This window comes from Trematomus bernacchii, unplaced genomic scaffold, assembly GCF_902827165.1.
Source record: "Trematomus bernacchii unplaced genomic scaffold, fTreBer1.1, whole genome shotgun sequence".
Classification (NCBI taxonomy): domain Eukaryota; kingdom Metazoa; phylum Chordata; class Actinopteri; order Perciformes; family Nototheniidae; genus Trematomus; species Trematomus bernacchii.
The window spans coordinates 991,240-1,015,590 of record NW_022987731.1 but is presented as its reverse complement, the minus strand read 5'-3'; the positions used below and the strand labels follow the sequence as shown (position 1 = coordinate 1,015,590).

At 41.7% G+C, this 24,351-nt stretch overlaps 1 protein-coding gene across 1 annotated transcript in view; it reads left to right on the top strand.

The window, feature by feature from the left end:
• Nucleotides 1–24,351, top strand: part of plch2a (phospholipase C, eta 2a) — a 243,904-nt gene that overhangs the window by 149,901 nt on the left and 69,652 nt on the right.

Below are 24,351 nucleotides of genomic sequence, written 5' to 3'. Positions count from 1 at the left end.
TGCAGTATTAATGCTTTACATTTTAAATAATTATTAAGTGTTGTGTAATGCATCATCTGAATTTGTTGGTTGCAATCATTTTTGGTCTCGGAGGACAGATTAAAAAGCTGCTGACGTTGGTTGTGGTTCCCAGAGGATGAACCATGATGACTGTGATCTCTCTCCCCTTGGACTACAATATCTAATTGTCATCACTTACAAAACAAAAAATTGAAAAGCTTCACACCTGGAACCCTTACATGACGTTTGATCACATTACGGAATGGTTGATGGTGCACTCTTGCAATAAGCGGTAATAATGCAGAGTGCATAGGGGCATTACACACTGCACAGACAGAATATTCCCGTGCACATGCAGAGGTTGATGTAACATCCCGCTCGTGTTATTTATAGCTGCCAAGACGGAGATGATTGCTCTCTTTCTCTCTCACACACGGAAAACAAATATTCCGCTCCTCATTTCTTTCCCTTTTTTCTCTTCTTGCTTCAGGAATTTTTTAGACTAAGAATTAATATTTCTTTTTAGAGCTAGATCTCATCTGACTATTGGTGCATCGGTCTCTGGGCAGGCTTTCAGCTTGAATTGGAATTCTCAAAATCATCCCTTACAGTAACCGTCAGAAATGTGGAATTCTGTCTGCGCAGCATCCCTCTGGAATTCTGTACAGACTTCTGTGACCCCTGCAGATGGTCAGCCATTATTACGATTCATTATTTCTTCTACCTGATATGCAGCTCACAGTCTGGCAGGGGGATTTAGCTTGCAGGGTCCCAAGAACACACACACCTCTTCTCTGAGGCTACTTCATGAAAGTAGTTTCATCATGTGCAGGGGAAAAAAACAGTTTCCTCCTTTTCAATAAGTAATTGAATGTCCATTCATTCCCTAATCTGGACCCCTGCTGAAGCCTTTAAATATAGTTTCTTAGATCATTAAAAGTCTATGAAATGTAATGTCATGGTTACAAATGCAGCACAAGACAGGAAATCAAACAGAAAAAACAACTGCTTTTTTAAAGACCTCACACATGCTCTTGTGTGCAGAGCGTGCAAACGTTTCGCACCTCAAAGATTGGAAAGCCCCCTTTAGGGCAGGATGTTACACAACAAACACGTTTTAGTCTGCTGGAGCCCTTCAGCACCACGGACAGCGCACTTCACTAAAGCAGAGGCTCACACACAGGAAGCAGTTAGTGGGTGACAAAAAGCTGAGACCCCAGAATCCCTCAGGGAGTGTTTCCACCGCCTGTCAACAGTAACCAGACAGGGGGGTCACCAGGGGGTCCACTTTAACGTCAACTTGCTATGCCCTTTCCCTGATTGCAAAAAGCAGTTTGAATTCAATCAGACTCATTTATAAAGCACTTTTTAAAGAGGTAACTCAAAGTGTTTCACAAACCAAAAATAAAACCAACACTACCCACCTTCACAGGACATAAATAACATGTAACACTTTGAGATTTATAAAAGCACAACCAATACAAGTAAATAAACACCGGATTGAATAAAACAAGAATGAAAAATCAAATATGAATAAAATAACCATCAAATAAGAAGAACAAAATAAAAATAAGAAGAAAATTCAAATATTGTTTAAATAAAATAAGAATAACAATCAAAAAGATGGGCCTTTAGTCGGCTCTCTGGACGCTCTCTGCCGCCCTCAGTTATTTGAACACAATGCAAGGAGACATTTCACCCAGTGAAACTATAGCAACCTGGGCTATGGCCTACTTTCCACTGGCTCCACATAGCTAGTGGGTGTATGGTTATTTGTGGGATTTTGAATCCATTTAATGTCTAGAGATCCCAAGTGATCTAAAGGTCAGTGGTGAGGTCCTCCAGTTAAATGTATTGTAATTTACTGTGAACCCTGTATGCATGTCTTGTACAGGTTCAAGTAGTGCTGAATTGGTGTAATGAAAACCAACCAAAACAAATGATAATGTGTGCACATTTTCAAACTGTGAAATATCCAGAATTTGCAAAGTTGGAATTTGAATAGTGGACGATTATAACAAATAACATCTACTGTCTGTAGCTTGGATCCATTCCAGTGATTTACTTGTAGAAAAGTCCACATCCATTTTATTTCTTGTTAAGTAATTTCACAAATTGCTGCACATTTTCTATGCTGTGCTCAACATTTGGAATTGGATTTTTCTGGGTAAAACCCCACAACATTTCAACACTAACATGTAGATCATGGCAGTATACAAAGTATTGAAATGCCATGAAATAAATTAAATATGCCACATTCAAATAAATCAAACATTGTAATGATGAATATTGTGTGCGTTTGGTTAACTCCCTGGAAGTGGGGGGTTTGGCACTTCATGACCTTAGTGGCCAATCTGGGACATCAACTTTACCGTAGCAGTCCAAATCCAACACAACAGTCTGCCTGCCAATGTCTCATAGATGTAGTTCATGCTGGAAAAAATATTCTTAAGTCAAATGAAATGGAGTTTTTATTTTGTTCTCAAACAATGTTATGAAATATGATTAATACAAATGAACGATAACACCTGGTAAACTGGAAGCGGGACTCTTTTAAATTATTGATAGGATTTTTTTAAAGGTCACCTATTATGCAAAATCCACTTTTTCATGTCTTTTATCCATAAACATGTGTCCCCTCTGTGTAAAGAGATTCTGAACGTTTCAGGAACAAAGATTCTCTCTCTTTTTGTTCTGATCCATTTATATGGTGATGTCACGAGAGGGTGCATCATAGAGGGCAGGTACATTCCCTCTTGGTGGATGCAACAGGGACTACAACTCCCAGAATTAGCAGGGCATTAGGGAAGATGGCTGCTGCCCAGCTGAAGAGTGTTGACTGATTGCTCCTGTGATCATAAAGGGGGTAGGGAGACGGTGTGCAGAGAGGAGAGACTATGGTTGAGGTGCACACCGTTGAAGAAGTGCTTATTTACTTTCTATAGCAGTTAGCAAAAGTCTTTAGTTAGATTAATCCTTCTGTTTTGTTTATAAGTGATGACTTAAGTTTGTGATGGCAGTAAAAAGACAAAAATACACCTGATTAAGTTGGAAATCGCTGCCTGCTGTCTTTTATTCATCCCACCCACACCTCAAGCTGAAGATCCCTTCCTCTCAAGACATCACAATATAAAAACCGGTCTGAAAATGAGCTGATCAGATTTTGGCCACTTTATGATGTCATAACGTTGTTTTGGCTTGTATAACCATTAGCCAATCAGCAACCAAGGTACCCCCCACCTTATCACCTGAATCTCCTCCTAGAGCACCGTTGTGTTCTTTTTAACCAAATGTCCCTCAGAGGGGCGTGGGGAGTGTTTCCTTATTTTCATCTAAAGTAACCTGTACATTTCTCATCACGTAGGTAACTAATGTTTGACACACTAGGTTAGCGGATTGTTGCCACCCATGTATTTTGCTTTGTCCAGCTCTGAGTAGTTTAGTTAGTGAGGGTTTTTGTTTGAGTTTTGGTTTCAGAGGATATATTTAGAGATAGGCCTGGTTTTGTTATACTTATTTCTTTTGTTTGGCACAATCTCCTTTGTCTCCTCCTCCTCCTCCCTTAAAGAAAATCTACAGTATGGTCAGTATTCTTTGTTACACAAAGAATAAACCTTTTTGTTAACCTTTACGCTGACTCCCTCCTTTTATTGGTTGTTGTGTGTTATTGTCTCCAGGTCCCCTAGACCTTAGTGGGGACGTAACACACAGAATCAGGACTTTTGAAACAGGGCTGAAACAGAGGGGATTATGGGATGCTACAATGCATGATCTGTTTGGTATTTCAGACAAACACTTCAGAGACATGTTTTCTATATAACTGAGAACTAATAATATTGATGAAAAAGAGTATAATAGGGGACCTTTAAATCATAAAAAAGAGACTAGGCTGGGGATGGTCACAACAAACATCTTGATTGAAAACAGTTTTAGTTTTGTACAATATAAAATAGTATTGTATTTAAGACATCATATTATCGTAAGATTACTTTGGGTGTTGCTAGGGTTAGGGTTCATAGCAACATCTGACTTCTTCTTTTCAAATAAATAGTCAAATATTTGTCAAATGTAATTCATAAATGATATGGGTCATTAGCAGACATATGTTATATTATTAGTATTATATTAAAACATGGTTGGTCGAGTACGATTTAGAGAAAAGAGTAAAAGTGATTTAACCGTCCCCAGTCTCCCCTACTGTTTTAGATGTCACTTTTCCCATGTTCCGTTGGGTACCCGAATGCGACACGGTGTGTGCACACGTGCGCTCGTGCTCTCTCGATAATGAGACCCAGCAACATGCCCCCTTGTGATTTCACCCTTTTCCGATGTGTGCATATTTATGAACGCGATTTTAGCCTCCACTGTAACACTGTACTTTTAATACTTTTATTATAGTTATATTAGGGACATTCTCTCTTTGATTTATCTATTTTAATGAGAGAGTTGAGTTGTTATGCCACAGATCCACGACTCAGCTTTTTGGTATCTCAATGACAAGTCGTCGAAAATCCATATTTACGCCACTTGGTCCAAGGTTCGAAAACGACACAGTAGACCAAACTTACTGTTTGAAAACAGCGTTTTAAAATGTGTGCCTGGAAAACTTGCGAACAGAGCCAAACCTCGGGGCCATGGTGAGTTGTTTAACTCCTCTTTCTCTTCCTGTGTCTGCCTTATGTCACTCCATTAACAATTCTGTCATTTATATGTTTCCCTGATCATTTCTGTATGCGCCCGAGAAAATGTGCCGTTATGCAACTTTTTATTGGTATAAAACGATCCTGAGATACATTCGGCATTCAAATTATCCATGAAGCAGCTTTTAATTTCATTTAATTTCAGATGTTTGTGTCAAATTCCTCACAAGGCTCTCTGCCCGTGAGTTCTCACTGTGGACGATTTGGTGTTACATTTGTCGAGCTATTAAATGTGATGTATGTTTTAAATCATTGAAGAGAATTACGAATTGAAGCGAACCCCAACGGTTCCTTTATTGCCTTCGTTAATGGGTACATAGCAGTGTGGACTAGCAAAGTAAATTGGTGTAATAAATGCATGGGGTCTGGTGTGCTGACAGAAGGGCCCCTCCTTCGTTAAACTCCAGCTAACAGTGGGGGTGTGAAGCCTGATGTAACAGTTTTTACTGGAGAGTGTTTCAGCAGTGGGCTGAACATATTTGTATTAGTGGTGTTAAGTAACTAAGTAGATTTACTCAAGTAGGCCTACTATATAGTAACATTTTGAGGGACTTTAATATTAATACTTTTGTATTTAATACCTTTAGTTACTTTACAGATCTGGATGAATGATGTGAAATATAATCAAGTGTTAAATCAGACTTTAGTTCCACCTGGAGTAAATTCACAAGCTACCCTGCAGTATACAAAGTCATTCAAACTAGCTGCACCTTTACCAGCTTTGAGAACACTTTAATGATCAATCATTATAAAACATATCATATATATTATTCTGTAATGGACCAATCTGAACAATGACTACTTTCACTTTTCGTACTTTACTTATATTTTGATGCTACTACTTTTGTACTTTTACTTGAGTAACATTTTGAATGCAGGACTTTTACTTGCAACAGAGTATTCCTACACTCTGGTACTTCTACTTTTACTCAAGTACAAGATCGGAGTACTTCTCCCTCCTTAAGATGAAGTTGATACATGTTATTTTAGTTGGTGATTGATTTGTTGACCCCTTTGTTGTATTGCCTGATTTGCTCAAAGTGCAACCTGGTGTGTATGAGTTCTGTGGCCTCCATTATTAAAATAAAACAGCTTAAAGGTAGGGTAGGTAAGTTTGAGAAACCGGCTCGAGATACACTTTTTGTTATATTCCATGGAATGCTCTTAACATCCCGATAGCAATGAATATCTTAAGTGCTTTGACAAAAAATCCATAAAAAAAGTCATCTGTGGAAGCCGTAGTACTGTAAAAAGCACGACCAATCATTTTAGCCGGCCCGGCTAAAATAACTGGATGGCCTACCTGCCTGTCAGCTTTCCATCTGTGCACAAACTTATCTCGTGCCCTCATTGGTCATGTGCGCGTTCGTGTGTGTTGGAGGAGGGGCTCTGTAAGGAATGTGGCTTTCACACCAGCGCTTTTCCCTTTCTAGCTCCTAGCGAGAGCTTTTCTGGTTCAGCTCCGGTTTCCCTTTTCAGCTCCCGCTCTGTTCACACCGCCCAGAGCTGCCGCTGCTGCGTCATGACGTCACAGTTTACGTCGCTGATTTTCTCCCCAACGGAGCTCACAACAACAACAACAACGGGCCGGGGACTGCGTCGGGTCGATGATCGTGTTGCTTTTAATCATACGAAGCCACATTAAATTAAATAACGACTTCTCCAACCTTATACTTTTCTCCAGAGTGCCGTGGTTCATTGTTTATTAATGTGTTTCAGCGGCATTTACCGACCGCTGCAGTGCTGGCTGCTCTTCCACGGGAGTTTATTCTCCCGTTAGCTCCGGGTTAGCTCACACGGCTCTAAAGTATTCACTGTCTGACTGTCACACAAGCAGCTGATACATATCCCCAGTTCCCCTTAAGTGAATGTGTGTCAGTCTGAATTGACGCTGTTTGGCATCACAACGCTGTTATGAAAGTTTCTCTGGTATAACATGGGTGATGTTAGCATAGCAACCGAAGCTAAACTGACTACTTGCTAAGCCGTTTTCTACAGGCACATTTTACCGGCGTATTTTTCATTATGATTCTACTTGTGATAGTCGGACATGACAACCTGTGCAGCCCATGTATTAATTCCATCCGATAGCTGCTATAATAACAAACAAAACGTCTGCCTGCTCTCCACAATGATCAATAACAGCGAACGGATGGTCAAAGTAAGGTTTCCTGCACGCCTCGACGTAAGAGACGCCGCGTCATAGCTCCGAAGCTCTTGCCTCTGGACCGACAATTTTTTGGAGCTGGAAGTGAACCGCATTCCGGAGCTATGACGCGGCGCCGCTGCGGTGTGAACAGGAAAAACCGGCGCTTTTCCAGCTCCAGCTCCGAGCAGGAGCTGGAAAAGCGCCGGTGTGAAAGGGGCAGAAGTGGCAGATTTGTTCCGGCTGTGTACTAGCGCACTCGTTTCTCCAAAATTACCTACCCCACCTTTAATGTCTGTGTAAATGAGGAATGATATATACAATTATATATATATTTAAACTGCCGAAGTTTAAATGACATTTCCGTTGATAGAACAAACCAAATTGGATGTGAAGTGGTCTTGTTATTTTCATATTCAAATTGGCAGGCACAGAAAAATTAGAAGTTGATAAAAAAAAAAGAACAGTGGACTATTTTTGTATTATATCCTGGCTTAAATTGATGGACTAGAAATGGCCCTATCATTTTCATGGCTGACAAAAGCCAAAAATCTGGATCTGCTTTTCTGAAAATTATGTAATAACTAAAATCATATCCAATATAAAACAGGAAAATGACCCAAAACCTTGAAGCCCTATTCTGCTCATTCTCAGGTCAATATTTGTATTTAGTGTCTCTACTGGGACATGTCTCCATGCTTTAATGTTCAGAAAGCTCTTTATTTTTCTCATACTGCCTGTGCTGCAGCACCTCTTTTCACCCTCTGTCTGAAACCAGAGCTCAGTCTGCTCTGATTGGTTAGCTGGACGGCTCTGTACCGACCCTAAGCCTATCACATACAATGCGTTGGCACGCTAGCCAATAAAAGCGCAAGTGTTTCACAGTGATGTCATTATGTTATGGAGGTGAACAAAGGAGTCCAATGGGAGTGTGTGGGAGAGAGAATGTTCTGCAAAGGCTAAAATACAGGGATTTTAGCCTTTGCAGAACATTTAGGAAAAACAGAGGGAAAACTCCCGAAAGTGTAATAGGGGCTCTTTAATGTTTTGTACACAAGATAACCTGTGCGGACAAATGATATCCTGTTATTGCATCCAATAACTGTCCAGGATAACTGTTGGTTGCTCTCACTCACCTTTTCTGTATTTGATTGTTGCAGTCCATCACTTCTATGTTTATGCTAGTCAGGCACTGAACATAGTTTGAAAACCGTAATAATAAAAGATGTTTAGGTGCTAGCTTCAGTCATCACTGTCTTCAAACTCACTACAGTCCGGTGTTAGTCTGCAGACAGTGTTTCACCTCACCTGGCATGAGGCTGCTTCCTGTCTGGGTCACTCTGTCTGCAGTCCCATTTCACAGAGATGATCCCGTTTCTGTGGAGCAGAAAGTCCTGTGATTGTGTGCTACAGCCTGCTTTCTGCTGCCCTGCTTTAACTTGGGCTTATCAGTGACCCAATCGCTCTCAACAATCCCCCCCCTCAAACCAGAGGTGGGGAGAGCTTTAGAATATTGTACAGCAGGATCCTGAATCGTATTTTATTGTTGTGCATTTTCGGTGAACTTTTACCTCTCGGGACATGAGGCGTTGGCTGACACAGCAGCAGCCCAAACCAAATTGGATGTGAAGTGGTCTTGTTATTTTCATATTCAAATTGGCAGGCACAGAAAAATGAGAAGTTGATTAAAAAAAAGAACAAAGTGGACTCTTTTTGTATTATATCCTGGCTTAAATTGATGGAATAGAAATGGCAGATCATAAATCCATGTAAACATGACCATTATTCAGTTAAAACGAGACGCTGCGTGCGCACCTAAACCGGAAGCTCGGGTCGGCTAACCATTATAATCCGTTTATTGCGTTTATTATTTATAATTGTAATGATGGATTATCAGTAATCATTTTAAAGTTACACAGACATTGGATTAACCTTCAGCAGCGTTTTTATGCCCTTGAACACAACTTTTGATCACAAAACAGCAAAGGTAAGACATAATTATCATCAGGGCTACGTAAAGTGAAGTTGTTTTCTTGCTCTTTCCTGGCTGCTAGTTCAGTGAGTTTTACCAATGGAATGGAATCTGTGGAATCTCAGCTTTCATGTGCTATGTCGTTTGTGCAGATAACATGACGTAGAAAAGATCGCTTTTGCCAGTTATGTGCTAAAGTAGCCGTTAGCCCGTTTCGCTAAGTGTTGATTTAGACCAGTGGTCACCAACCTTTTTAAGCCCAAGATCCCCGACCTGGGCCTTGGTGCAAGGCGAGATCTACCTATTGCAGAATTGAGTGAAAAAGACAGCCCAGACTGTACTTCCAATTTGAGGCCTTTTATGTAGGCTAATTGCATCTGCATTACATCAAATCATTTGGTGCAACTTCCAATTTGATTAAACCAAGAACACAACATAACTAACATGTAAAAAAGGATAAATATATATTGTATATTGTATATTTGCATCATACCTATCATTTTAAGTTTCATTCATTCCTTCATTACAATCCTAAATATAGCTTATTTGTTTGAGTGAATGAGTACATTATTTTGTTGACAGCAACAATAACAAAGAAAAAAACAACATCTTGCAGTGAGCAGATAACAAAAAATGCCATTTTAATTGTGAGGCTTATCCACTGAAGCTTCATGCAAGTGCATCATTTAACATTAACATTAAAACTAGTTATTTTAACACAATTCTTACAAATTCAAAATTCTAACAACATTCTTTATCCGTGCATAGACCATAGAGTGGTGCAGTGACGTGTCCTAAAACCCGGAATTAAGCTGCTTCCGGTTCCCTCGACAAAAAAGCAATGCAATTTCTCCATAGTATTTTGGAAAATAGCTCGAAATAAGGTCTGTGGTTGACACACATTTAAGAGACGGATCACGTTTTGTTCAGTCGGATCATCTTCACATGTCTACCCTACTTTTATAATTTGCTATAAACGAACTACAGCAGGGTCGCTGCTTCAACGTCACGCCAACTTAAGATCGATATTCAAAAATACAGATTCAAAATTGTACAAGTTGAAGCTTTTGTTTTAACAGTTTGCAGGAGGCAGGTACTTGCTTTCAAGCAGAACAGGGGCAAACAAACTTAGAGGAGTGTTTACGTGTTCGGTGTAATTACGTACAACGTCCTCGACAACTTCTGTAGTCCTATTCAGCCACTTGTTAACAACCATCGTTTTTCAGACACGTAAACTCTTCAAAGATCACCAGTGGGGTCACTGCTGATGTATTTAATGTCGTAGAACAAAACGTGATCCGTCTCTTAAATGTGTGTCAACCACAGACCTTATTCCGAGCTATTTTCCAAAATCCTATGGAGAAATTGCATTGCTTTTTTGTCGAGGGAACCGGAAGTGGTAAAATGCTAACTTAATTGGTGCGTTCACACCGGACGCGATGCGAATGAGGCGTTTGCGCGGTAGCCAATCAGCGGTGAGGATCTCAGCCTGACGTTGAATCAGAAAAACAAAACATCAGCCGTTAGCTGTTAGCACACAGAACTCACAGCTCCTCATATCGGTTCAGAAACTGGACAAAAGTTAAACATGTACAAACCACAGACTGTCTGTGTAATGGCGAATACAGTCGCTGTTGTATCTGTGTCTGTATCATGTTGTTATGAGTCCGGACAGAGCAACGTTAGTTTAGCCTGATCGATCCGATCACCATTCAGAAAACACGCATTTAAAAGGTTTTTCGCCTGCCGACTTGTCAAAGCATTAATTCATGTTTTTTACTAACCGGTATCAGTATGTAGTTATTACGGCATCATTTTGAAACGTGTATTACAATTACATCACGGTAAAATATGTTCATTTTCTTGTAGTTGGTATCTACCATAAGTGCAGTGAGTTCAAAAATATGCAGCATCACTTGAAGTCAGTCTATTATTTTCAGGAGCGACAGGGAATGTCTCAAAGATACGTCAATCAAGTGGCACCTGCTAACGGGGTGGTGGATCATAGGCTTTACCCGCACCACACTTGCGATCGATCGACTGGTTGGTGACCACTGATTTAGACTCTTGGTGTTGGACTTCTGTTCCGTGTAGGTAAAAATGGTTAATATCGTCTGTTAGCTGAGTTTCTTCCCGTTAAGTGGGTATGCATCATTAAAGGTGGGGTAGGTAAGTTTGAGAAACCGGCTCGAGATACACTTTTTGTTATATTCCATGGAATGCTCTTAACATCCCGATAGCAATGAATATCTGAAGTGCTTTGACAAAAAATCCATAAAAAAAGTCATCTGTGGAAGCCGTAGTACTGTAAAAAGCACGACCAATCATTTTAGCCGGCCCGGCTAAAATAACTGGATGGCCTACCTGCCTGTCAGCCTTCCATCTGTGCACAAACTTATCTCGTGTCCTCATTGGTCATGTGCGCGTTCGTGTGTGTTGGAGGAGGGGCTCTGTAAGGAAGTGGCAGATTTTTTCCGGTTGTGTATTTTCAAATTCTAGCGCACTCAAGCTGGTTTCTCCAAAATTACCTACCCCACCTTTAATAGGTTATTAAATGTTAAGAAGCCTTGAGACGCTGTTTCTTGCAAGATGTTGCGTCTGCCCCCGGGAGTCTCACAATAATAAGAGCGCTGTTAGGAGACGAGTGGCATTCACAGTGGCCAATCAGAGGGGTACTCAAACCGGATACGTCACACGGGATGAGGGTTCCCAACCAACCAGAATTGTTTAAACTAAGGAAGTAGCGTAATTCGTATACCGATAACAGCACCGTTTGTCCAGCGGCTTAACGGTATACCGATACCGTCCAATCGGCTACCGTTACTGACTTAGGACCTTTTTTTATTGACTCTGGAACTGATTCAACTGGAAGTAGTGATGTACAATACTTGTGACATTACATTACATTTTATTTAGCTGATGCTTTTAGCTAATGCTAATAAGTGCAATAAACTATGAAGATAGAAACTCACAACAACAAGAAAAGTGCTGACATATTTACTTAAAATGTGCCAATACCAAAGTGTTGGTGCATTAGTTTCAAATGGGCTAAAGTCCCTAAGTGCTATTCACTTATTAATTTGATGGCCAAAGTACATGTGAAACAGGTGGCTTTCATTCTGCCACAGAAGCTATATAGACTTTTGACTGTCTTGATATCAATTGGGAGCTTGGAGCCAGGATAGAAAGCAGGCGTGTTTTTGTTGTGGTGTACCTGGGTCCAACCAAGCCCCCAGGAAGTGCGCCGGACTCTGAGGAAAATATTCGTTGTGTCCAAACGGCGGTACTGCAACTTCCGTATCAGTCCGTGACGTCCCTGGGCCCAGAAATACTTTTTCCCATTGACTAACATTGGGAAAGAGTGGTCTGTAAATCGTTGGATGATTTTTTTTTAACAAAATAAACTACCCAGTATGAACATTTTGTATAGCCCTTATTAGGTCCTCAAGTTGTAAAATGTGCTAATAACGTTATTCTGAGAGTTTTTTTCCTCTGCATTATGAACGCGCATCTGAGAGTGGGAGCTCGGGGGGCGGGGATTAAGGAGCAACTCAACTGCGCATGCTCTGAGCACACATACGGGTACTTCTGCTCTGACAGCCAGGCATGACGGGTAATCTGTGACGTTTCGCTCACTCAAAAGTTGGGCCATTTTGTCCTCATGCACCAATGAGCAGCTCTCATAGGAAAGAACGAGACCCCGCCTCCCACGCTGTATCCAGTTCTTATTATACATCCATGGGTCCAACTCACAGTTACGGAGAAGCGAGCCGATTGGCTGATGCAGAACAAAGTGCACCTGGTTGCTAACAAGTAACTAAATAAACTACTTAACATCATCACGCTGATTATTAGCTGCCTTTAGCTTAGCAGTGGTGATGCACTGCCATGTATTTGTGATGTAGCGTTAGCTTTTTAATTCTGGCAAATACATTTACGCTCCAAAAATCATGTGTCTATTTGTGTTTGCCACATATCCTATTTTCAGAAAATGTCATAAATCCAATGCCAAATTCCCATTTGTTTTTATTTGAAGGATATCATGCGATGCTAACTTCGGGGTCGCCTTCACATTTTTTATCATCACCCTCCACTTTATGTCGCTGTGATAAGAATATACTTTTTATTAAAATAAATACAGTTTCTGAAACGTTAGGAAATCTCCGCTTAGGTTTGAAGGCTGGCATTATAGTAATCACTATTGATGAACTCTTTTGCTTGGAGCCTTTCCAAGAGGTTCTGCTTCAAAGTTGTTTCTGTACAGTGGACAGCGGTGCACAGGCTCCTCCGGTGGGCTCACTGTCAGACTGAGAGAGGAACTGTTCCATATTCAGAGCTGGCAGCTGTTTGTCAAGCAGAGCTCCACGTCCTGGAGTCTGACACTGTGTGACATCGCTCAACGTGCTCACACTGAGTCCGCCTGAAACTTGACCTATTTCAGTCCACAGTTTAAAGTTTTCCTTTGAGTTGTGATGAATTCTTATGAAAGTAGTGAAGGCTTCTGGCAAAATAGTCTGTTAAGTCAACGCATAGATTCCTATTGTGAACCTGGAAATGTTGAGTACCCAAAAGTTGTATGTTAGAAATGTATAGTAGGGATCCCCAGCACATAGAAACTGCCGGATGCTTACATATGTTGTGTAATTTGCATAATTAGCAGAAATTGCATTAATTGGCATATGTAGAAAATACCTTAAAAATGGCTTGTCCGATTATTTTTTTTAGTGTTTTTGGACATCATTGAAGATGCTGAATCCATTGCTGACATTTGCAGGATCAAACATGCCCAGAGAGTGGCCATATTTCTACTCCCAGAGGGCTAATTTTGATACATCTTTGGGTAAATGTTAAAGTTTTAAAATGGAAAAGTGCCATTTTGGATCCTGAAAATGTAAGAAATTGATTCAACATCTTCAATATACCTCAAAAACCACAACAAAATTGTCCAAATTGTCTGCAAATGCTAATTAATGCAACCAATGCTAATTGTTCAAATTGACAGACATACTGTATGCAAGTATGCAAATGCTATGTGATGGGGACCCGTACTATACATTCTTTTCATAAAACTTCGTGGGTAACATGTCCGGATTCACACTTCTGGCAACTAGACTGTAATGATATTCGTGTTCACGCACATTTACTCATGGGTTAGGGATTTACGCACTGATAGAATGAATTATAGTTTTCAATCTGTACTGATCATGCAGAGCACGGTGAGCCAGATAGATGTAGAGTGAGTTGAAGGTAATTGATAAAAGGATCTTTTCATGTGGAGCAGGGCTGCAGACGGGTGTGGGAATATCAGAGCCCGGTGTATCCAGGGCCTCAGAGGAAACCCCTCCTGACATCAAACAGACTCTTTAATTGATCCTGGAGCATGAAGAGAAGCTATCTTTATTATCATGTCCTTCCATCCTGCCTCCTTTGGGTCATCACATCTCCCTCCACACACTGAGCAAAGCTCCTAGACTAGGATTACTGCTTCTGAGGGATTTAGGATTTCTACCCGCCCAACAGGTGTTGCACAGTTAACGTGTGTGTGCTGTGCTTCCTAGTCTTTTCTGCTTTCCAATGATGCATTCACAGTCTGTCCTTCAGCAGTTTTTGAACCTCCACTAGTGATTTCCAGCTTCCAGGGAAGAAATAAAGAAATGATGGCACAGAATGAAGACAAATGGTTGCTACGAAAAATATATCGCTGCATTTTTTGGCGCTTTGAGATGGAAGAATACTGAAGAGATGGCGGTGCGGTAAGCAGTTTATCTGGGGCAATAACATCACAAGATTATTGACCAACTGTTGATACCGCTCAGCGCCTGAGAGGAATTCTTCTGTTGGATTTTCTCTGCGGAATTTGCTTTCAACCATGGGAGGAAAATATATCAAGTGATGCAGAGGAGATAGAACATTACTAATAAGAATAATTGCTTAGCAATAGTTGCAATTTTTCTCAATTACTCAAATACATTTTTAGTTGGAACACATCTTAGTTTTTCTAAATGACTTTATACAAGAAGAGCAGCTTTTTCGCCCTCGGCCCAGTGTCCTCCGCCCTGATGTGCTCCACTGCCACAGCCACCACCGGAGACAAGCCCGGGCCCCCGGCTAAAGGGGCTTTCTCCTCAGAGGGGGACAAGGACAAACAGAATGAGGTGTCTCAGTCTAGGAGTCAGCAGGGGGCCTCTGTGTGCCCCCCAGTGGAGGAGTTCTTCTGGATATGTGGCAGCATCGTGGCGTTCTCCAAGTGGAGGATTGGTTACATGGGTAAGCTTTGTCAGAGACACTGCAGAGAGTTCAGCAGGATTGATATCAAGAGATATAAGCCTTTTGTGGATATCTTTAACAAAGCAAGTGTCAGAAACCGTGTCCCAAATTCCTTGGGACCTTGCAGTGGCAGTACACACTTTGTTGTCTTTTTATGCAACTGGTCACCAATGGAGACTCGTTTTACCTGACTGGCCATGTGTCTGAGTTGAATGTTTTAGTACCAGGGACATTTAGTCTTTGTTGTATATCTCAGATCATTGACTGAAAGTATGAGATTTAAGAGAGTTCCAGAAAGTAATTAGTCTGCCTCGCTCTTTAATCATTTAACAGACTTAGAGTTGTACTGGTCATTCCTGCATTGCAGGTCAGAAGGTGATTGACAGCCTCAGGGCAGGCAGGGTGCCATTCATTTATCACATCCCACAGATATCAAAGTGTCTGTGTTTAACCTTTACACCGCCACCCTGTCAGTCTGCATTAGGTTGCTGCTTTAAAGGTGTGTGTGTGTGTGTGTGTGTGTGTGTGTGTGTGTGTGTGTGTGTGTGTGTGTGTGTGTGTGTGTGTGTGTGTGTGTGTGTGTGTGTGTGTGTGTGTGTGTGTGTGTGTGTGTGTGTGTGTGTGTGGTGTGTGTGTGTGTGTGTGTGTGTGTGTGTGTGTGTGTGTGTGTGTGTGTGTGGTGTGTGTGTGTGTGTGTGTGTGTGTGTGTGTGTGTGTGTGTGTGTGTGTGTGTGTGTGTGTGTGTGTGTGTGTGTGTGTGTGTGTGTGTGTGTGTGTGTGTGTGTGTGTGTGTGTGTGTGTGTGTGTGTGTGTGTGTGTGTGTGTGTGTGTGTGTGTGTGTGTGTGTGTGTGTGTGTGTGTGTGTGTGTGTAATCCCTCCCGACTTAACCTGGCAGTCTCTGACTCTGCTTAGCCCACGTTGTGACTGTGGCAGCAGGACAGCAGCCCCCAGGTCACCTGCCTGACATGAGCCCACATTCATGATTATTAATATTATTATATTTATGGCTTCATAAAATGGTTTCAATTCCAGTGCTGAGAAAGAGCGTTATGAGTAACATAATGGCACATTTATGGAGTTCAGAATTATTATGTGTGGTTTATACTTATTTATATGAGGCTACTGCCTGACTCGCTGTCACTCGCTGATATTATAAGAAGGAACGCGTGTTATCGGGGACAAGTGAGCTCACAAATTAAGCTTGGTTTCGATAAGAGGTGCTATTATGGCGTGGATGTGGAAAGCGACTTTTTGCCTTCAGAGTTTGAATGTCACCCTCTTGGGGTTGTCCGTTACACGCTTACAATTACTTTGAATTTCCTGCTCAACAAAATGAACCTCATGACCAGGGACACAGCTCTTGAATCCGTACCTTTAGGACTGTACTTTATAGTTTGTAGCTACAAAGCTTAATTCAAGAAGTTGACATTCAAGTAGCTTTTTTTCTTCATTACATTTTTATATTTCCATTTCTATACTATCAAGTATTTCTGCACATTTAGAGAGGAATATTAGGCTACACTAATATGAATAGTATTCAACTCTTTGTATTAGCTGCTAAGGATGGTTTCAGACACATCCAATAACAATGACACAGCAATGCGTTGAGTCAATATTTATTAATTTCTTTTTGCATTTTAGATATTCTTCTTCAAATTATATTTATCAATGTTTAGCGTTTAAAAAAAAAAAAAAAGTTCACTGCAAAGAACTGAGCTACCGTACACAAAATGAAGCACCACCTGTACACCTACCCTCACCCCAATTGTTAGGTTGATGAAATTGTGAAATTCGGTGCATCATTTTAAAACCTCAACAGAAGCTTCGAATTTGAAGAAAATAACTTTCAGTACAGCCCTACTTACCCTGTATCACCTGTTGCCAACAACACCTGCTGTCCTGCTTTAACCCACTAACCAGCCACAGCTAATGCCTGTTAAACTCTATTAAACACTGATTTAGGTCATTGCACAGCAGCCATGTGCTGCCTGGATGCTGGTGAGGGGGTTGAAACACCTGAGATTTACTTAGACTATTATTTTAATATTGGGAGACTTTTTCATGGTGGTTACGCTTCCATCTACTGTTTCAATCTACCGTTTGTGCAGAATGGGCAAATATCTCTGGGAACATTTATTAACTAAATTAACTTACTTATTAACCATAATTAATTTGCCATAACCAGGTTTCTTTCTGAATCTTAACCCTACTGTGGTTTCCAAAATACTGTAAAAAGCCACATTTAAGAATTTTTGTTTGTTATTTAACGTAATAAGGATTTGCAGAATGGACAATTCTGAATATTCTAAGTGATAGGGTTGTTGTTTTCTTGAATCTCTGTCATGATCAACTGAATCAGACACAACCTTTTCATTGTTGAGTGATTTAACATCAGTACAAATCAAGTTTTCTGTCAATATGTTTGTGATTCTGCATTGGCCGAATATTTTACCATTTTAATTTCTAAACCTTCATGTGTCAATGATGCTGTTGATTTGAGAATTATTTAAAGATGGTTCTGTCTGTCTCTGCATTTATGAATCCAGCTTCAGGCAGCTTGTTTTCAGCTGTTTGAGCATTAGTTCACTTCCAGCTTTCCTCCATATCCACACACTTTCAATCTGATGTTGTAACCACGGCAACGCGCCCGGACCCAGAAGAGTAAAGAGTGTTCAGCCTGTCAGTGTGTCTCGTGCTCCACTTTCATCTCGTTCCGTCCCATACGAGCTGTTGTATAAGACTACGCTGCTGTTGAGTCTTTGTTCTCTCAAAACGCTGTGTAAGCAGTTTCTCATTGCTTTCTATTCTCACTGCTATGTCCCTTTCTTCTGTCTGGCTTTGTGTTGTCCGTTTTGGTTTCATTTGTTGATGGATTTGGATTTATAATGATCAAAATCAGTTGCGCTTGAGAACTTCCTGACTCTTAATCATACAAAATAGTTGTTGCGATCCTGCCATAAGCTCAAAGAAAGCAGTTGCTGTTATTTTCATGTGTCTTTATTTTGTAGTTAGCTCATTTGGGTAAGTCTTGTGCAGGCATCACTGCCAAACCCTGCTCTTCCCGGGGCGTCCCCTTTGTTGATCATTAGTCTCATTAGTGTAGATTTCCACTGAACTGGATGAACAAACGGAGCTGAAAATATTTAGTGCGGAGACGCTGCAGCAACTTTATTTATGGACTGTTTTGAAGTGCAGCAACAAGCGTATCGGAATCAGAATCAAAATTACTAACCCCAGGGGGGAATTAGGTGTTTGTGACATCAGAATAAAATAAGTAACTATTTATATATGAAAATGAAGTTGAGGTAAAAATGTGCAATAAAGACCTTGTAGCCCAGCACAGTAAACCTCTGAAGACTCACGATGAAGCTCTCTATGCAGTCTTTGTCAGCCCGAAAAGTCCGGAAGCCATTCCATGGAAATGTTGTTGTCGGATATATTCTGGGGCAGCCATTTTTTGGTAAAGCACATTAAACTACACTCCAGATTTTCCATCCTAATACTAGCTAACAGCGTTAGCTCGTCCATTCCATTAGCCAGTTATCTTAGGTTGCCCTTGATGAGAGGGGAGAGACATGGCTTATGTCTCATCTTCTCCATACATTTGACCCAGCTCCCCTCATTTGGTTTACCCATCCTCCTCTGTGGGTCCTTCTCCAGATTCAGCCTTTGTTCCGACCACTATGTTAGCCATAGTTTTAGCGCAATAAGCTTCTCTCCTGGTGGCCTAGAAGCACAACATCAAAACAAATCTCTCTACAAGAAAGTTTAGAGAGGGCACAGCTTAATAAGAAGTTATTCATAGAAAAATAACAAGTAAGATCAAATAAAAAAGCTGAAAGTTGAAAATGGTAAAGAAAATCTATCGGGATCTAACAGTCTGCATGCACAGATGCATTTTGAAAGACTTTATGCTATGCCTTACACTGATGTACAGACGGCACATGAATACGTGTACCGCCTCGTAGGCCTCGGACCACTGGACTGTAGGTAAATTGATTACAGCGGCCCTTATTATCCATGCTTTATCACACTTCCATAGGCTATGACTGACCTTTCCAATGCCATATGAATTTCCTCCACCACTCACTGATATATAGTTTGTGTTTTTGTTTGTCATGTGAAGTGTCCCTAGGTTTTTATTTCATGGCTTGTATTGGATTTAAAATGGCTAGCATTAGCAGTGTGATACATTTAAATCCCTATTTCACATTTACACTCTACTGGTTGGTTGAACACTTAAGTACAATGTGTCCACTGATAGGCTTCACTTCCTCCATGGGTGAAACCACAAACTGTGCTACCTCAGTGTGAGAGCCCCTCAGTAAAGTGCAGCATACGAAGACATTTCAAAGATGTAGTTGACTTCCCAAGGGGATTCAACATCCTAAGAGCAAAACACATTCTCCTTTTAGTGGGCTGGCGGAGGAGTTTGACATGGCCTCCTTCCCTGCCTCCTCATCCGTGAGCCAATTGTGTGGAGCACAAACCGGAGTGTGCTCGACGCTGGAGAGAGTCTCTTTACTCGCGATTTGATTTAGCTCCTCTCCGCACCGGTGAGATCAAACGTGTGAGTGCCAGATCAGAAATGGGCTGCCCTGCTGTTCTGTTGCCTCTCTATCTCCAATTAGACTAGAGCAGGGGTCTCCAACTCACTTTAATTCAGGGGCCACATACAGCCACAATTGATCTCAAATAAAATGATAGCATAATAAGCAATTAATACCAACTCCAAATTGTTCCCTTTGTCTAGGTACCAAAAAGTACATTATACAATATACAATGTATGTACAATATTTTCAATATTTTGTATTTGACACACCCCCATACAACCCACTAAGTGGGAACTATTAAGGGACAAGGTCAAGTTATCCCCCTGCCTTGTAAATGTATAACATTTATATAACAAAGTGAAATTGCAGTTAATGTCTCTTTTTACACTTTGCAAAGTCAGCCATATGTTTGACACCCTTGGTCTAGAGAATTGGATATCACCACATTCTCCCTTTAATGACAGTACAGTGGGTTGATTGTGGCTCGATTGTGTGATGGCAGCAGATGTAAATGTGGGCCAGGAGACAGTAGGGTGCAGTTAATCTCTGGGTGTTTCTCAATGTCGAGGAAAGCTGCTCCAGAGCCACTATTTCAAGCATACTACGTCATCGAGTGCCGCTGAAGGACTGTTCCAATCTCCAGCATACTTGGAATTCTACCGAGCCCGGCGTACTTCGTAGCGAGAAATTTCGAGGCTGCACATGTGTAGACTCCGCGGTCTTAAAATCCCCACAATGCTTTGCGCACGGACCAATTTCCCAAAATCTGTGGCGGAAAATGTAAGGCGGGGCCTCTCATATGACGCAGACCTGCACACTTGCTCGCCTGTTCCACTCTTCGTTTTCCGAATGCCAGGAAGTATTCTTGCCTCGCTTCTCAAGCAAGTGACTCGGAAGACATGTGCTACCAAGCAAGCGTACTCGACATTGAGAAACACCCTCTGACAGGGCACATGTTTCCAGCCACTCTGAGCCCACCTGCACAGCCTGGATCGTCTCATTCCAACCTCGAGTCTGACAGCAGCTCATTTCATGGATGACTGCCCCCTGCTGATCCTTAACTCTGCTGATGCAACCAGCCTGCAGCTCCAAAAATAACTCTTCCTTTAAAACTCCATAAACGCTCAGCCACAGCCATGCTGCTCCTATGTTGCATCAAATAGTCTGAGCTGTAAAGTCATTAAGGGTCCATCGGTTATGGATCATGTTCCTTGTAACACATTTGAAAAATGATTCTCATTATAATGATGATCATTTGTTTGTTCAGGTGTTTTGTATAATGGCTCGTGTACAAATCCACAAAATGATTAACCAATTCAGTTTAGAGTTCTGATGGTGTTTAGTACCTTGTGCTACAATATGAACTGTATGAAATGAGTGTGTGTCTGTTTATTTCAATATTAGTAGACATACATTGATAACATTTTATTTTAATGTACGTTTTGACATTTCTAAATAAAAGCAGCGGTAGTAAGTTAACGATTAGCAATATCATGATTAAAATATGATCATGATTAATATCATGATATCTGGTACTGTCTGACAGAGTATCTCCACAGAGTGTTGTCAAGGGTGAGGGAGAAGTTATTGTTGCTTTTAGTTATTCGAAGGAATGCTTATTCTCTTAATGGCATTATACATTTCTGAAATCTGGTTCTTTAGTTGGTTTAAGATCAAACCAGCAGGATTAGGAGTTGGTCTGTGGGCACTGTGGGGGCAGGGAAACGGGGTCAAATGTCACGTCAGTTGTGCCCTGATCGACAAGGGGTTAACACATTTTGTCATGAACCATTTGTACTGTTTGAAGAAAACACTGTATGAACTCTCTTCAGCAGTCTGTTTACCATTTACAAGGTTCAAACTATGGACAAGCAGATGGTAGATACATGTAGCACACACATAGAACAAGCATGAGTAGAGACCATTGACCTGACTGTGACTACCTTTTTAAAAATCAAGACCATCATTACCGATTATAACCCTACACACAGAGCACGGTGTAATGAAGCAGTCTTGTGTTGGAATGCATTGTGAGCCTAACACTGCAGTGTGGTGGTGCTGTCGATAGCAGAGGTTAGGAGAACAAACAGGAGTACATTACTGGCCCCCGGGCCCCCCCCCCCCGCAGCCAGGCCTAATCAATGCTCTACAGGAGCAATCCATCAGTGCCGGTTTACCTACTTACACAGCGGATCTTTTGGATGTTGCATTCAGGTCAAATGAGAGCAAATGAGATCCACACTCAATCAAGATATGCTTTTAGGTTCCACTGCTTTCTTTAACTCTATTTGTTGTAAATTAATAATAATAATAGATTTATTTTGTTAGCGCTTTTACAGGTGCTCAAAGACGCTTTACAGATATAGTGAAAAGAACAACAAATAAATATATATAGTTAAAGTTAAAGTCAAATAATACAAAAACAATCACACATTAAAAGCCAGATTGAAGAGGTGAGTTTTTGTGAGTTTTTTTTAAGCTGGTGAGGTCAGTGCAGTCTCTGATGGGTTGGGGGAGTGAGTTCCAGAGGGAGGGGGCAGCGACGGAGAAGGCTCTGTCCCCCCAGGTCCGGTGCTTGATGCGGGTGGGGATGGATAGGAGGTTGGCTTCTGATGAGCGGAGGAAGGGGTGTGGTGGTGCAGCAGGTCTGTGAGGTAGGGGGGGGCCTGATTGTTGAGGGCTTTGTAAGTAATCAGGAGGACTTTGAAGTGGATTCTTTGACGGACTGGGAGCCAGTGGAGGTTCTGGAGGACGGGAGTGATGTGGTCTCGGGAGCGGGTGTGGGTGAGGAGGCGGGCAGCAGAGTTCTGGATATGTTGGAGTTTATTGAGGAGGTTGGATGGTATACCGTAGGATGCTATTGCAGTAGTCGAGTCGAGGAGGAGAGTGATGGGCGGAGACGGGCAATGTTTTTGAGGTGGAAAAAGGCAGTCCTGGTGATGTGATTGTGGTGATTGAATTTGAGCTGACTGTCGAAGATGTCTCCGAGGTTGCGGATGTGAGGGGGTGGATAGAGTGTGGCTGTCAATGAAGTTGACATTCTGGATGGTTTTGGTACGGAATGGGGGGCCGATGATGTCTGATTTGACACTGTTCAGTTGGAGATAGTTTGTTTGCATCCATGCTTTTATTTCTGAGAGACAGTTGGTGAAAGTGGAGTGTGTTGTGGGGGTGATGGTTTTTGATGAGATATAAAGTTGGATGTCATCGGCGTAGCAGTGAAATTGAAGGTTGTGGCGACGAATGATTTTGCCAAGGGGGAGCATGTAGAGAATGAAGAGGAGGGGGCCAAGCACCGAACCCTGGGGGACGCCTTGGTACAGAGGAGCAGTGGAGGAGGTGCAGTTGTTGATGTTGATAAACTGATGTCTGTCGGTGAGGTAGGATTTCGACCAGGAGAGTGCAGTGTTGGTGATGTTGAGTGAATTAGCATCATAAAACATGATTTAACGTGCAATCATTTGGTCTTATACTTAGTTTAGTGTGATTTATGGTGGGGATTTCTAACTTCACCTGCATGGTAGTCGAGGTGCCAGGGACAAAATGTCTGTAAGGGTCAAAACACCTGGGAATAAAGAACAATGTTCTTGGCATACAAGTATTTATACTGCTGCTGAAGTTTATCCCCCCTGCTAATATTTAAGAAACACACAAAATGGGGAAATCAATAATACTCACAGTGCTTTGAAATAAATGAAGTTGGTCTATTTTCCTGTTGTCTTGTTACATAAAAATAACTTTAATTTAATCAGCTAGTGGAGCCTCGCAGATGGGGGTGCTGCAGCCCCCTCAGCACCCCCCCTTCCTGCGTCCATGGTGCTCAGGCTGAGTTCAGGCTGAGTTTCACGATGTCTCGCTGTCTCGCAGACCCCTCGCAGCAACCAGGAAACGACACCAGTAATAGAGCTCACACTGTCCGCTCCTCGCAGCAGCGAGCCGCGCAACGTCCCGCCAACACGGCACCCAGACCCCACGCAGCATTCTCATCTGTTTGTCATTACTGCTGTCATTTTCTGGTTGCTAACAAACGCCATTGTAACACATAATCACTGATGTTCCGCTGTAACGGTGGTGGACTCATCAGAACAGAGTGGGCGAGCTGACCAATCAGAGCACACTGGGCTCATAGGGAGGGGGGGGCAGGAGCTCCAACAAGGCGTGTAGGACAGAGAGTGAATACACACACTATACAGAGATGCTGTATGAGAAACCAATGTGAGTTTGGAACATTGAACGATATAAATCTATTCTAGTAGACCTCAACAATGGAATTATGATCAGTAGAAATGGCCATGACATGGGACCTTTAACTTTAAGCCGCCATGAAAATCCCCCACATTAGAAAAGATCTCCTGCTCGTATTGATTTTCTCTGTTGTTCCGTGCAGTGTGAAGTAGAGATTTTGTTAAAGGGCTTTTGTGTAGGAATTGCCTCTCGTTGTCATCTATCTTCTCTCCCTTTCTCTTCCTCCCACGGGACCAGCAGCCCCCGTCAGCAGTGACAGGCGCATCCAATGCATCTGCATAGCTTGGTGTTCCTGTGGGTGTATAAGTAAATAACTGTGTGTTACATGAGAGCCCGGATGGAGGTTTTTAGCAAACACACGCTCAGCCTTGTGAATGAAATCATGTTGTGCAAGCACATTTGATTTCTGCTTTGCTCCAGTGGTTTCCCTTCTGACAACCTTTTTTTTGTCTGTTTTTTCTCGCCTG